At 52.3% G+C, this 13,468-nt stretch overlaps 1 long non-coding RNA gene across 1 annotated transcript; it reads left to right on the top strand.

The window, feature by feature from the left end:
• Positions 1–5,532: 5,532 nt before the first annotated feature.
• On the top strand, positions 5,533–12,982 carry LOC132661257 (uncharacterized). Its single transcript, XR_009602148.3, has 4 exons — positions 5,533–5,600; positions 9,920–10,001; positions 12,458–12,627; positions 12,835–12,982. It is a non-coding gene; the product is annotated as an uncharacterized LOC132661257 (long non-coding RNA).
• Positions 12,983–13,468: the final 486 nt, after the last annotated feature.

Genomic DNA, 13,468 nt, shown 5'->3' on the forward strand with positions numbered 1-13,468 from the left:
GATGGGTCCTTCCTCCACCCTCCTTCAGTGGGGCTTAGGGCTAAGCAGACAGGGAGAGCAGGACAGCTTCATGTGGGCATGTGCGGGCGCACTCAACCCTGCCCTCCCTCCTGGTCTCTCAGGGACAGCTGGAAGGTCCCATTAGTCCAAAGGACAGATGTGATGTTTGACATCAAAGTAGAGCAGGGCTTTGCCCAGTGTCGACCAGCCAGCTGATGGCAGAACTGAGACCCGAGGCTTGCCAACTGGGGATATTCGTGCTGCCTATGCCTTGGTTCATTCATTTGTTCGTTCACTCACTCCTTCACTGGTTCAACAACCCTCCTTCCTGGCCTTTTCGTAGGAAGACAAGCCCTGCCCTCAGGGAACTCCTGGTCTGATGGGAAAACAACCACATAACTAGTCAATGACAACATGGAGCTTGCGTGACAACAATTCACAAGGCTGGGGGAGCCCAGGGAGAGGCCCACTCCAGGATCTGGTGTAAGGAGGCTTCCTGGAGCAGGTCGAGTCTGTACGAGAAGAGGGCCTCCTAGAAGTGCATTCCCAGCTGAGCAGGGAGCACAGAGGTAGGACAGCCATGCAGGAGGACAAGATACAAGAGCCCATGGAGGGGACACTCCCCTGTTAATTCAGCTTCCACCAAATCCTGGTCTTCTTCCCCTCGTTAGACTTGCCTTGCCTACCCTTCAATGGTGGGGGACAAGGAACAGGAAATGATACCCCAGCTAGTTGTGAGGGACAAGGGTGACTCTGCCCTCAGGTCCCCAACGGGCACCTCTTCTCTGGGCCTGAATGCCAATAAGGGCAGGTCCTCACCCAGCACCCCCAGCCACTGAAAACTAGTTCATTGACTCACTGCTTCCCTCAACAAATATTTATCGAGCCCCTACTATGTGTTAGCTGATATATATGGTTATTCCCACCACCAGTTACACAGTCACTTTAAGAAAAAACAATAATGATCTTGTCCCATACACAAACAGGGACATTCACGTTCTGGTTCCCCCACTTAGTAGCTTGGGTCTCAGCTGGTCCTCAGGTATGGTGACCCTCACACCACATAGAGTGGCTGTATGGACTGCTAGACAAGGCACTTACACCAGGTACCAGCGGGAGCTCAGTCAGTGTCCCCTGTCCTCCTGCCCAGGAGGGTGAGCACCCTCAGTGTGCCCTTCTCTGGGAAGGGACAGGAGGTTTCAGAGATGAGGCAGAGCCTGAGGAAGAGCCAGGAGGCCAGGAACAGAAGCTCTGGAGCGTGTTAAGACTTGCCTGGTTTTGGGGCGCCTGGGTGGCTCAGTCGGTTAAGCGGCTGACTTCGGCTCAGGTCATGATCTCGCAGTCTGTGAGTTCGAGCCCCGCGTCAGGCTCTGTGCTGACCGCTCAGAGCCTGGAGCCGGTTTCAGATTCTGTGTCTCCCTCTCTCTCTGACCCTCCCCTGTTTGTTCATGCTGTCTCTCCCTGTCTCAAAAATAAATAAAATGTTAAAAAAAAAAAAAAAAAAGACTTGCCTGATTTCTCTAATTGGGGTGGGATGATGCTTTGCCCTTCATGACCCCTGGGGCAAGCTGCCACGGGGCAAGCTGGTGGCAGCTGGGGAGCAGAGATCGGAGGTCCCATGATCCAGAACTGCGTGTCTGGGAGAGGTGACCCAACATGACATTGACGATCCAGGAAAAGAGTTACCTGCAAGAAGTGGCTGGACCCCTTGGCTGAGTCAGGGAGAAGACCTGACTAGCACAGCATGAGAGCCCCTGGGAGCAAGCCTCCCAGAGAGAGGATGACCTCATCAACCAGTGTGATGCCCACATGCAGGCAGGCGTCGGGCTGAGCTGGGTGCTGCCACTGAGCAGACACCCCTTGGTTAGGAGACACCCCTCTCCTGACCAGCAACTCCTCACACCGCCCTGCCCCAAACACATCCCCAAGCAGGTTGGGTGCAGCTAGAGGGGGCAAGGGTAGACCCAAAGAAGTTCTCCGGCACTCTCCACATGAATTTAAACCAGGAAGGCGTTTCGAACGCTCCCTCCCAGGGGGTGAGGGTTAAGGGAGGGCTGCCCAGCTACAGGGGCTGTAGCAAATGACCTCCAACGGTTCCCCCAAAGAATCTGAGCACAAGTCTCGGAACAACAGGAGGGAATGTGCTTCGAGTCGCCACCAAATCAGACTGGGAATCAGGAGACCCGGGTTCTGGGCCTGGCTTGTTGTGGGACGGGGCAGGCACAGTCCCTCTTTGGGCCTCAGTTTCTCCTTCAGATAATGAAGGGCTCAGGTGTCAGCCGCGGGGCCCTGCTATTTCTGGCTTCTGTGCAACTTCAAGACTGGGCACCCAGACCCAGGGGCTCCTTGGGGGACTCCAGGCTAGAAATTTCCTTATTGGTGTTTAGACCACACCAATGCTGTACAGCAAGCTGAAGACAATCCCATTATTGACACTGTGACCCAGAAACCTGAGAAACTCCACAGTCCCCTCCTTTTGCCCAGCCCCAGCCCCTGGGTCCCTCTGCAGCAAATATTTGCAGCTTGTTACCACGTCCTGCCTTCTGTGGACAGCCTTACCTCTGGCTTCCCAGCTTCCAGCCTGCTGACCACAGAGCTCCTTGGAAAGCCTTGTTATTTCAGCCCAGCTCGATGCCAGACCATGAGCCACCCGCCAAGCGGGGCCTTGCCTCTCCCTGGATCACCAGGTCAACCTCTTCCCTGGCTACCAGGCACTGGTCTCTCCCTCATAGCTGCCACAGGAACACTTCCGGTACTCAGGCCCCAAGTCCCTGCCTGGCTCAGAACAGCTGGGGGCTCTGAACGCTCTAAGACAGGGTGGGAGCCTCATTTCTTGAGGGACCTTTGCCCCAGGCATCCCCAGTGGCCTCCTGATAGCCCCACACTAGCCTTACTCATCCTCGGGCACGTGTGGCTCCCACCACCCTGCAGCCCCCTTCAGCTGTGGCCTGAGGCCTTACGGTGCCCACAGGCTGCTGAGCTCGGCTCCACTCGCTCACTCATTGGCCACGTGACCTTCTGCACATGCATCTCCTCTCCTGTAAAACGGGGATGATAAAACCGCAGTCTCTGACCTGTCTGTGCTGTGGTGGTTGAGAGGCGATGTGGCCTGGCCCACAGCAGTGTGCTATGATCCGGTAATGCTCCTCCCAGCACACTTATCCTGTTATTCACCCCAAAAGACGGAGCGCCAATGGGAGGCCAAACCCTGCGCCAAGGTCCCCACCCAGAGGCTCTTAGGGTCACCCAGCAGAGGAGACGAGCACAGGGGTGTCCACATACTGCAGTCACAGGCATGGGAGCTGAGGAGGAGCACCTGGGCCCCCACATCTGGGAGGCTCCGCTGAGTGGTGGAGGATGAGTAGGAGTTTGACAGTATGACAGGGAAGGGAGGATCGGCATGGGCAAAGGTGTGAGGGGCTCAGAGCAGACTTGCATGGCTGAGGCCTGGGAGAGGGAGAGGGCCTCAGGCCAATGACCAAGGCCGGGACCGCTGGACTAAGGCACCTCCAGGGCAGTGGGGCAGGGAAGGGCTTCAGCAGGGGAGGGTGATGGTAGGATCTAAGTGTGAGAAAATCCCTGGACAGGGGTGGGGAGAGGCACAGGCAGCCATAGAAGAAATCCACAGGACAGGGGCCTGCGAGGAGGCTGGGATGATGGTCCTGGCCAGGCAGATGGTTGAGGACTGAGCGGGAATGAGTGGCCAAAGCAAGTGGGATAGCAAGGAGGAGGAAACTGGTGAGGGGCTTAGGAGGAAGGAAGGACGGGACGACCTGCCACATCCAGCACACTGACACCACTCTTGGGCTGTTAACCCACTCAAGCGAGCCCCCCTCTCCCTCTGGGCCTCAGTGAAATGGGCCAGGAGAGCCCTGGAGGCTCTCCCTGCTCACACATCCTGTGGCTCTGGAAAGCAAAGCAAGTGGCTTTCCCAGCTTCTGGAGGAGGGAGAGAAAAGCCCAGCCAGGCCTTTCTCAGAGCCTCACTAGCAGAAGATAGGGTCCAGAAGCACCAGGGCCGCGCTGGATAAGGCGTTTCACCCGCCTAGGTGAAGGCCAGGTAGCCCCGCCCCTGAGGCTGGATAAACAGAGCTTCGGCGCCATCTACTGTCCACCCGGGAAGGGGCACCAGTCCCAGGGGCCTGGCTGTGACCTCAGTGAGTCCCAGTGGATTAAAGCACTCTTATCCCACAGGGCTCAGGGCCTTCTGGGAGCTAGGGAACTCCACCAGAAACCGAATGACCAAGGGTAGCAGTGGGGATCTCTGGGGCCATCCACCCCATTCCCTGCTGTCCAAGGTAGACAAAGGGGCCCTGACTTGCTTCAAGTCGCATAGGAAGTCCTCAGCAGGAACTCATGCCTTCCAATCCCTGGCCTTAAAATCTTTCTATTACCCCACTGTTATCTCTATCCAAAAGCCCCAGACAAGAAGTTTCAGGAGACACTGTAGACGCCCTTGTTTGGTCTCCAGGCTGACCAACTCTACTGGGGGAAAAAAAAGAAAAAGCTCACTTACTGGGCACATATCATATGCCAGTCATATGGAATCCTTCAAGATTATCCGCCCCATTGTACAGACGAAAGTGAGGCTTAGAGTGACTGACTTTCGCAGGTCGAAGAGCAAATTCTGCAGGAGAGCTAAGATTCTAACGTGATCTTAACCACTTAACCACTTCCAGCTCCCTTGAGGGCTGATGCACACAAATTAATACTAGAACTAATCAACACAGCAAATAACCAAATACAAGCTTTGATGTTCTGAAATCCATAAGGGAGCGGAGAAGGCTTCCTGGAGGTGGTGAGGTGGGACGTTGAGTGAGGCTCTGACTAAAGTTGGATGGATAGGGAAAGAGGAGGATTTTCCAGGAGGGACTCATTGTAGGAGGAGGCATCATCCTCCCTCTTGCTTCCTACTTAGGAAAAGCTAGACCATCCACCCATCATTCACTTCTTGATCCCTACGTCCAGTCTATCATATCACAGAGTCCTACCCCATTCCACTCAGAAATTCTCCAGCCCATCCCCGTTTTCTCCATTTCCACTGCAGTTACTCTGGCCCAGCTCCCATGGCCTCTGTCTACAGACTCTTCACCCATGTTCCTGCAACCCCTAAATGCCACCTCCCACGCCAAGCCAGAGGGGTCTTTCTTAAAAGCGAATAATCTGGCCAGGCCACGGTCCTGCCTAGCCTAATTTAAAAGACTCTGCTTCGTTGGCCCTTGGTACCCTCTCCAGCCTCTGACACGTCACCTTGAACTCAATACAGTGATGGTAATTTCCCCCAAATGCCACCCTCTTGGCCTTTTCATAGTCTGTGCCCTCTGCCCCTCGTATTCTTTCAGCTTTCAGAGCTTAGCTTACATATCTTCAGGAAGCCTTCCCTGCCTCCTGGGTCGAGTGGGGAGCCTCCTGCAGAGTCCCGAGGTGGGTCTGGTGGCTTCCGCTGCCCACGCTCCCCCACCCCGCACCCCCTACCCCGCACCCAGAGCTCCAGAATCCCCAGTTCAGGCGCCAGGCACCCGCGCGCGCATGCGCCCCTCGGCGCCTTGGCCAGGCGCTGAGTCCCGTCCAGGCTTCTGCACCGGCTCCGCGAAGGGGAAGGTGAGCCCGCGCCAGAAGGCGCGCTGGAAAGGCCGTTTCCGCCTCCTCCGGGCCCAGGGAATATTTATGGACTGCCGGAGGGCAGCGGGGAGGGAGGCGGGGCCGCGGGGGCCGCGACTGCCCCGCGGGCGGGATGCGCCGCTGGCTCGGGTTCCCTGCGGTCCCCGGCGGGGCTTCGGCGCGTGCGGAAAGCGGCCCAGAGTCCCCAACCTCGGGACCCGTCCGCTGCCCATTCGGAGGCGACCGCAGCCTGGAAGCGGAGAGTCCCCAGCTGTTTTCCTTCCACTCCAGGCGGGGCGGGGCGGGGCGGGCGGATGGAGGTGGGAAGGAGCCTGGGGAGGGAGGCAGGTGTGCAGCTCAGCTCTGCTCGTGGGGTAAGCAGATCGAGGCGCTGTGGCACTGCCTCTCGTGACTCGGCCCACTTCACAGGCGGAAAACTGAGGCGGTCCTGAGACAGAGCCAAGAAGGGCACTGCCGAGTCCTGGTCCGCGCTCTGCCCGCTGCGCCACGTGGCATCGCCGTAGGCCGAGGGCAGCTCACTCTTGGGTGGGCACGAGAACCACCGGGACAAGTTGTTAAGATGCAGATTTTAGGTCCTCGTCTCCCAGAAATTAGGTGGGCCTGGAGTGGGGCCCAAAACAAGCAGGCCATACACCCACACGTTGTGAAATATTGGTGAAGAGATATTTTAGACTAGGAAGGCTCCCCTCAACTGATGGCCAGGATAAAGCAAGCATGGACAGGCTGGGGGACGCAGAGAGCCTGAACTTGGAAGAGACGGATTTGAATTCTGATTCTCCCCTGGGGAACCAGGAGCTGGTGATTAACCTCTCCGTGCCTCGATTTTCTCCGTGCCTAAAGGAGGAGATAACAGCCCGCAGGGTTCTCTAAAGTCAAAGAGATTTACAGGAAAGTGCTTTGCAAACGAACCACCACCAACGGATATTATTAGCTGTCACTGCCAGTCCTCCAATCCTCTAGGCAAGGGGAGAGGTCAGCCTGGTATGGTGATGAGCTCAGGGACCACCTCCTCTGTAAAGCCCATCCTGATTCAGTCCCTCGGGTTGAAGCCCTCCTTCCTCTGAACTGCCCACCACTCAGCTTCTTTACTCCTATTTGGTACTCCTTTCCTGCGCTTGGGGCTGAGGTACATGTGCCCTTTTTTTTCCCCACTAGAATGTGAGCTCCTCCTTCCAGACTCCTCAGAATTAACGATGATGTCAATTTCAGCGATGGAGACAGACCTGAGTTCAAATCTCAATCCTGTCACTCACTGGTGGGGGGATCTTGGTCTGTGGATCCCCCTGAGTCTCTATAGGTGTAAAGCGTAAAGGATAATGTCTGTAAGCTTCTCCAGAATGTCTCCAGAATGTCAAGTAGACCCAACTTGGGTAAAACCAGGTACAAGCTTGGGAGACTGAGGAAGGCATCACAAAGGACGGCTTTTGGCCTCGGCTTTTAGAGCCAGAAAAGGTCTTATCAGGTAAAGAACTAGTGGGGAAGGCCTCTTCCATATGCTGGTTACCCTCAGTTTGCTTCTATAAATTGGCAGCAGAGAATTCCTGCTCTAAAACGTGTTGTGGCTGTTCATTTAAAAATTGAAATAGGAGGGGCGCCTGGGTGGCTCAGTCGGTAAGCGGCCTACTTCGGCTCAGGTCATGATCTCGCGGTCCGGGAGTTCGAGCCCCGCATCGGGTTCTGTGCTGACAGCTCAGAGCCTGGAGCCTGTTTCAGATTCTGTGTCTCCCTCTCTCTGACCCTCCCCCGTTCATGCTCTGTCTCTCTCTGTCTCAAAAATAAATAAACGTTAAAAAAAATTAAAAAAAAAAAATTGAAATAGGATAAGGATAGCAAGTTGAACACACACTGTGGTCTTTCCTGAAACCAACTAAAACAACAGTAAAGGGACTTTTCAAAATATTAGAAACCAGACACAGCCAACAAAGAATAGTAAGCGATTGAATTCTAAATAGGCAATAAAGAAAGCTGAAAAGCGGCCCAATTTACACTGTGAAATCCCCAAATGGTTTGGGAGTTGGCTGTACCAGGTACTTCTGGAAATTGGGTGGGTGGTGGGGAGGCTTAAAATAGGAAGATTGCTTGAAAATCTATTTAAGAGGCAATTAGACTCCCAGATACCCTCCTCACCTTTAGTGTTTAGTCGAATGCTAAAGGTCCATTCTCAAAAGCGAGTAGCAGAGGATCTCTATTCTGGGGGCGCTCTGACAACAGAATCAAGTAATTACTTGTGGACCCAATATTGATGTCTCTAGTCCTTTTTCTCCATTCAACTACCCAAACTCTGGCTGCTGAGATAGCAACCCCTACCCCCCACCCCCCACCCCCCGCCCCCCGCCCCAGCCAGGAGATTGAAGGAGCTTTTTTCTTGACCAGCTCAACGGAAAAAAACATGGAAAGACCCAACCAGCTCCATGCACCCAGCCCCAATCGTGTCCATAAGGTATCCAGTCTGTGTTTTAGTGCCCCGTGTTTAAACATGAACAGACTACTATGAGCAGATGAGTAAGCGTCTGAGGGAAAGCTTCTAATAAGAAAGAGGTTAGAATAAACAACAAGGGGAGAAACTTGGAAGATAGCAACTATGCAAAAAGCAGAAAGCTTGAAAGAGAAAACCATCATTAATGTATCTTTAATTGCATCCATGAGTGACAAGAAAAAGAACTCTTGGGGGGCACCCGGGTGGCTCAGTCGGTTGAACGTCCAACTTCAGCTCAGGTCATGATCTCACGGTTCGTGAGTTCAAGCCCCACATCAGGCTCCGTGCTGACAGCTCAGAGCCCGGAGCCTGCTTTGGATTCTGTATCTCCCTCTCTCTGCCCCTCCCCCACTCACACTCCATCTGTCTCTCAAAAATAAATAAACATTTTAAAAAATTTTTTTAAATGACTCTTGGAAATTAAAAATGATGATAGCAGAAAATGAAAAACTCAAAAGAATTGTTAGATATAAATTTGAGAAAACGGACCAAAAGGCTAAGAAATGGAAAGCAGAAAAGACAAGATGTTTAGAGGGCGAGTTAAGGGAACTCAACATCTGAATGACAGGGATTCTAGGAAGAGGGATTAGGAAAAAAATATCCTAGGACTGAACTGCATGAGTGTCAGCTTGAAATGACCCCTTGAGGACTCAGCACAATGGATGAACGTAGACTGATACCATGACGTCAAAATCTCAGAACTCTGGGAACAAAGAGAAGATCACAAAAACTTCTGGATAGAAGAAAAAAAAGAAGCAGGATTCACACAAAAGATTAAGAAATATACTGACATTGGGTTTCTTAATAGCAAAATGGGACCTAGGAGCCAATGGCAAAGTGCCTTCAAAATTCCAAGGGGAATTATTTCCATCCCAGAATTCTGGGCCCAGCCAAATGATTATAAAGAGTGAAGAGAGAATAAAGACCTATTTAGTCATGTAAGATCTCTTTGCACACTTTCTCAGGAAGCTGCTGGAGGATGTGCTTTAGCAGAAATGAACAAGTGAGCAAACCAAGAAAGGGGAGGACATGGTATCTAAGGAAGAGAAAATGCCACAAAGGAGGGGCAGAGGAGTCCCCAGGCCAACAGTTGTGCAGTAGAAAGCAACCAATCCTCTCTGGAACAGGATGGGAGACTCTGGAAGAGATTTCTCCAAGGAAATGAAACTGGCAGACTACCCAACACATTTAAACATATTGAAGATTACATAACTGTAATTGTTAGGCAGGAAAGGAAAAGTAATCATAGAGTATTTTTTTTATTTTTTATTTTTTATTTTTTAACGTTTTTTTATTTTTGAGACAGAGAGAGACCGAGCATGAACAGGGGAGGGTCAGAGAGAGGGAGACACAGAATCCGAAACGGGCTCCAGGCTCTGAGCTGTCAGCACAGAGCCCGACGCGGGGCTTGAACTCACGGACCGCGAGATCATGACCTGAGCCGAAGTCGGCCGCTTAACCGACTGAGCCACCCAGGCGCCCCACAACTAATTTTTTTTAATTGAGTGACAACAAACCCCTGAGCTGAGGCTACTAGTGGCAGGAGGGCGGTCATTTTTAGCAGAAGGCTTAGCCTAATACTGACCGATACTGAAATGCTAGCAGGAGAAGAACGTTCTGGGGGGACTCTGGGGAGCTAAGCTACGTAGTAGGTGGAATGTAGTTCATCTACTGAGGGGCAAATTCAAATGCCATGCCTTCCAGAAGCCTTCCATGGTCCCCGCAGCCTCATATGACCCTTCCTTTCCCCCATCCCTTATCCCACTCTGATTGCTATGATCACTGTCTAGCTTCATCTGTGGGTATTCTTTCTTTCCACCAGGCTGTGAACTCCCCAAGGACAGTAACTACAGCTAAGTGACACAGAGAAGCTGCTCAATAAATATTTGCTGAATGCGTGAATGGTCAGTATGTCGTGAGGGCTGGGCACGTGCTATTGAACAGAATAACACTTAATACTTATTGAACAGAAAGCCTCTTTTTCCTTACAGTCGCCCTTACCTATGTTTTTGGCACAAAGCAAGTCCTTGATAAATGTGCCTTGCCTTGGTGGAGCGGATGTGGCCTCCTGGACTCCCAGCATGCCGTGTGATTTTGAACAAATTCCTTCATCTTTCAGAAAGGTGCCAGGATTTCTCCGTAAATCAATAAAGACAAGAGGTAGAGAATGACCTCCTGAGTCTGGGAAGCATCACCTGGGAATTGAGTTGGGGGAGAGAGGCAATGTTGGTGCACAAAAGAGCCCCTAGGGATTCTTAGGTGTGTAGGAATGTGAGTGGGTGAAAGGGAAGAGTAATGGCTAATGAAAAGCGGCTGGAGAGAGTTCTGGGTGGAAGAAATGATTCATCCCCCCAGCATCTCTTGCCCAAAGCCACTCCTCTTCACTGTCCCTTGGCCCTGGCTTTCAGCAGCCAGCAGTGCTGAGGTCCACATCTGGAGGGATATCTGGCCAGATTCGCCCTGTCCTCGGGCATTGGTTGGGCAGAGTCCCAGGCCAGGCCTACTTCCCTCTGGTTGGTGCAGCATCGAAGATGCCAGCTCCGAGGGCTCAGGCAGAGCCACAGAGCGCTCACCCTGCCCGGGACATTAGATCAGCTGGCCCAGAAGGCCCCCAAATGTTAGGTTTTACAGATGGGCACATTCTAAATAGTGGGGAGAATAACGTAAAGTTGCCAACTTCTTATTTTGCTTGGGAAAGAACATTAGAGAAAGAACTGTCACTATGCTCTGTTCCTGATCCGGGTGGTGGTTATGTGGTGTGTTCACTTAGTGGGAACGCATCAGGCTGGACACGTGTGAGCATGACTCTTCTACGTGTTTGACTTTGTAAAGAATTTACTCCAAGAACTACCATGTACTATCACCCCGTCATTTCATCTAAAAAAAAAAGACATTTTAATGCTGTAAATTGGGAAAGGAATCATCTCAGTAAAGAACAGTCCTTCTAAAAAAGGGCAGTGGTAAGTTTATAAGAGCATACTTTATATGACAAGAGTAAAAGAATAATATGTGTGATAGTAAAAAAATGATATGATGGGGGGTGCCTGGGCGGCTCAGTCACTTAAGTGTCCGACACTTGATTTCAGCTCAGGTCATGATCTCACCATTTGTGAGATGGAGCCCCGTGTCTTGGATTCTGATAGTGTGGAGACTGCTTGGGATTCTCTCTCTCTCTCTCTCTCTCTCTCTCTCCCTCACCCCTCTCTCTCTCTCTCTCTCTCTCTCCCTCACCCCTCTCTCCTTCAAGATAAATAAATTAACATTAAGAAAAAAAAAAGTCAGGCCTTTGTGCCAAAAGGGACATGTCCTCATTCTATAAAAAAATAAAATAAATGATATGATAGTGAAAAAAATCCCAGGGAGAAACAATCAAAGCTATTTCACAATATCACTCACACGTTGGTTTTGTCAACTTAGGGATTCAGACAGGAAGTAGAGTTCTATATCCAGCTTGTTCCTAAGCTTTATTGCAGTTGTTGAGGAAAAACCCTGTTTCACTTGGTTATCTTGAAGGAAATGGAAACCACACCCAGTGGAGTCCCACCGAATTTAGAATGTTCTGAGAGCTGAGAACTGAGACAGCAAGCACCAGGCCCTGCTCCCTCTCCTACCTGAAGGGGCAGGAGGCCAGGTGGTGGGGTTCAGCAGGCACCCTGACCACCCAGCGCAGAGCAATCAGACCTCGACCTGAAAGGGATGCGGCAGACCAAGGAGCCCTGTGTCAGAGACCCAGGCCGCTCAGTCCATCCAGGCTTCTGGGAACCACCCCTCTGTCAGACTCCCTTACGTGAAAACTGAGGCCTGGAGGGAGGAAGTGATTTACCCAAAATCACACAGCAAGTTGGCGAAGGGTTGGGGCTGGAACCCGGGCCTCTGGCCTGTCAGCCCCAACTCTTCCTGGTAGCTCCTTCTCCTGACCCTGAAAACTGCTCCAAGGTCCTGCCCGGTTGCCATAAACCCCTTGGGGCTCTGGCTCTGGTAGCCAGAGATGGGCTGGTGCTGTGCTGCCGGGGATCAAGTTACCTGCCTGGAGAGGGTCCCCCTCAGGAGCCAGCCACTCTCCAGCTTGGCAGGAGGACAGCTTGGCGAGGCTGGGCTTGTGGAAGATGCCAGAGCTTCTACAGTGGAGGGCTTCAGCCATCCAACACCTCCTTTGAGGCTGCTGTCACCAGACCCAAGCTGGCACCCTGGCTCTGGGCAGAGGATAGCGGGGGTGAGTGGAGGAGAGGGAGGTTATTCAGAAGGCTCTGCCAGGCAGGAGACAGAAGGTGGAGGGGCTTGGCCTCTGCAAAACAGCTTCTTTCCCACCTCGAGGGCTTTGCTCAGGCCATGCCTCCTCCCTGCTTCTCTCTCCTCATAGACGTGCCCAGTCTCAAATGACTCTGCAAAGTCTCTTCGATTAATGATGCCATGAAGAGATTGTCATGGGCCCCACGGCCTGGTCTGCCCTTTGGGCCTTTCATCATCTAATCTGTGATGTGGTTGGCTGTCCGTATGTGAATATCTCTAAGGTCCCTGTCAGCACAGACGGTGAGTCTCTCAGGCCAACTCTACAGTGGGTAGGCTCCCAGATGAGGATGTGGCCCAGGTGGCCGATTTTAGTCCCGAGCAGAGGGTTGGGGACACTTAATTAGGAAGAAAATCCGGTCGGCCATATGTTCCAGGCACCTGGAAGGTCTCAATAGTTTGTTGAATGGATGAAAGAATATTGAGGTTCAATTTAAGATTCTTTTAAAGGTACCACTGCTGAAAAAGGAAAATCAAAGACCTATTCCAGCTGCTCTCATCTGACAGAAGAGGAAATAGGCCCAGTTAAGGCCCTTTCTTGCTGCAGGTATCATAGGAAACACACGAGGCCAGGTAGGTGTCCTGAGACCAGCTGTTGGAGCACTGCTCTTCCGGTGAGTGAGAACCCCATTGAGAGGCAGGGCGGAATACTCCGTGAGCAGCACTGCCACCCAGCCCGCAGGGATACCTCCGGTCTTCAGTTGGCACCCTGGGCATCTTGAAAACTCCTGTCATTACTTGGGCTGGCTCGCTCCACCCCACTCACTTCTAAATTTCCCCCGACTTCCCCCATCCTCTGCTGCAAAGCTATGTGACCTTGAGCGGTTGCTTGGCCTCTCTGAGCTCGCATCACTAAATCGAGAGGAAGGTTACTGGCCTCAAGAATTGCCATGAGTTCACAAGCTCCAGCAGAGAGAGTACAGGATAGAGTCAGCTTTCATGGGAACCTCACTCTGTGCCAGACATGTGTAAGGCACAGGGTCATATCCTGCACTAAGCACTCTAGGGTTGAAGTAGAGCTTAGATTCACGGGCAGGGCTGACTTGAGTCAGAATTCTAGCCCTACTATTGACTCACTATCGTC

Source organism: Panthera onca, chromosome D1 (genome assembly GCF_046562875.1).
Source record: "Panthera onca isolate mPanOnc1 chromosome D1, mPanOnc1 haplotype 2, whole genome shotgun sequence".
NCBI lineage: Eukaryota > Metazoa > Chordata > Mammalia > Carnivora > Felidae > Panthera > Panthera onca.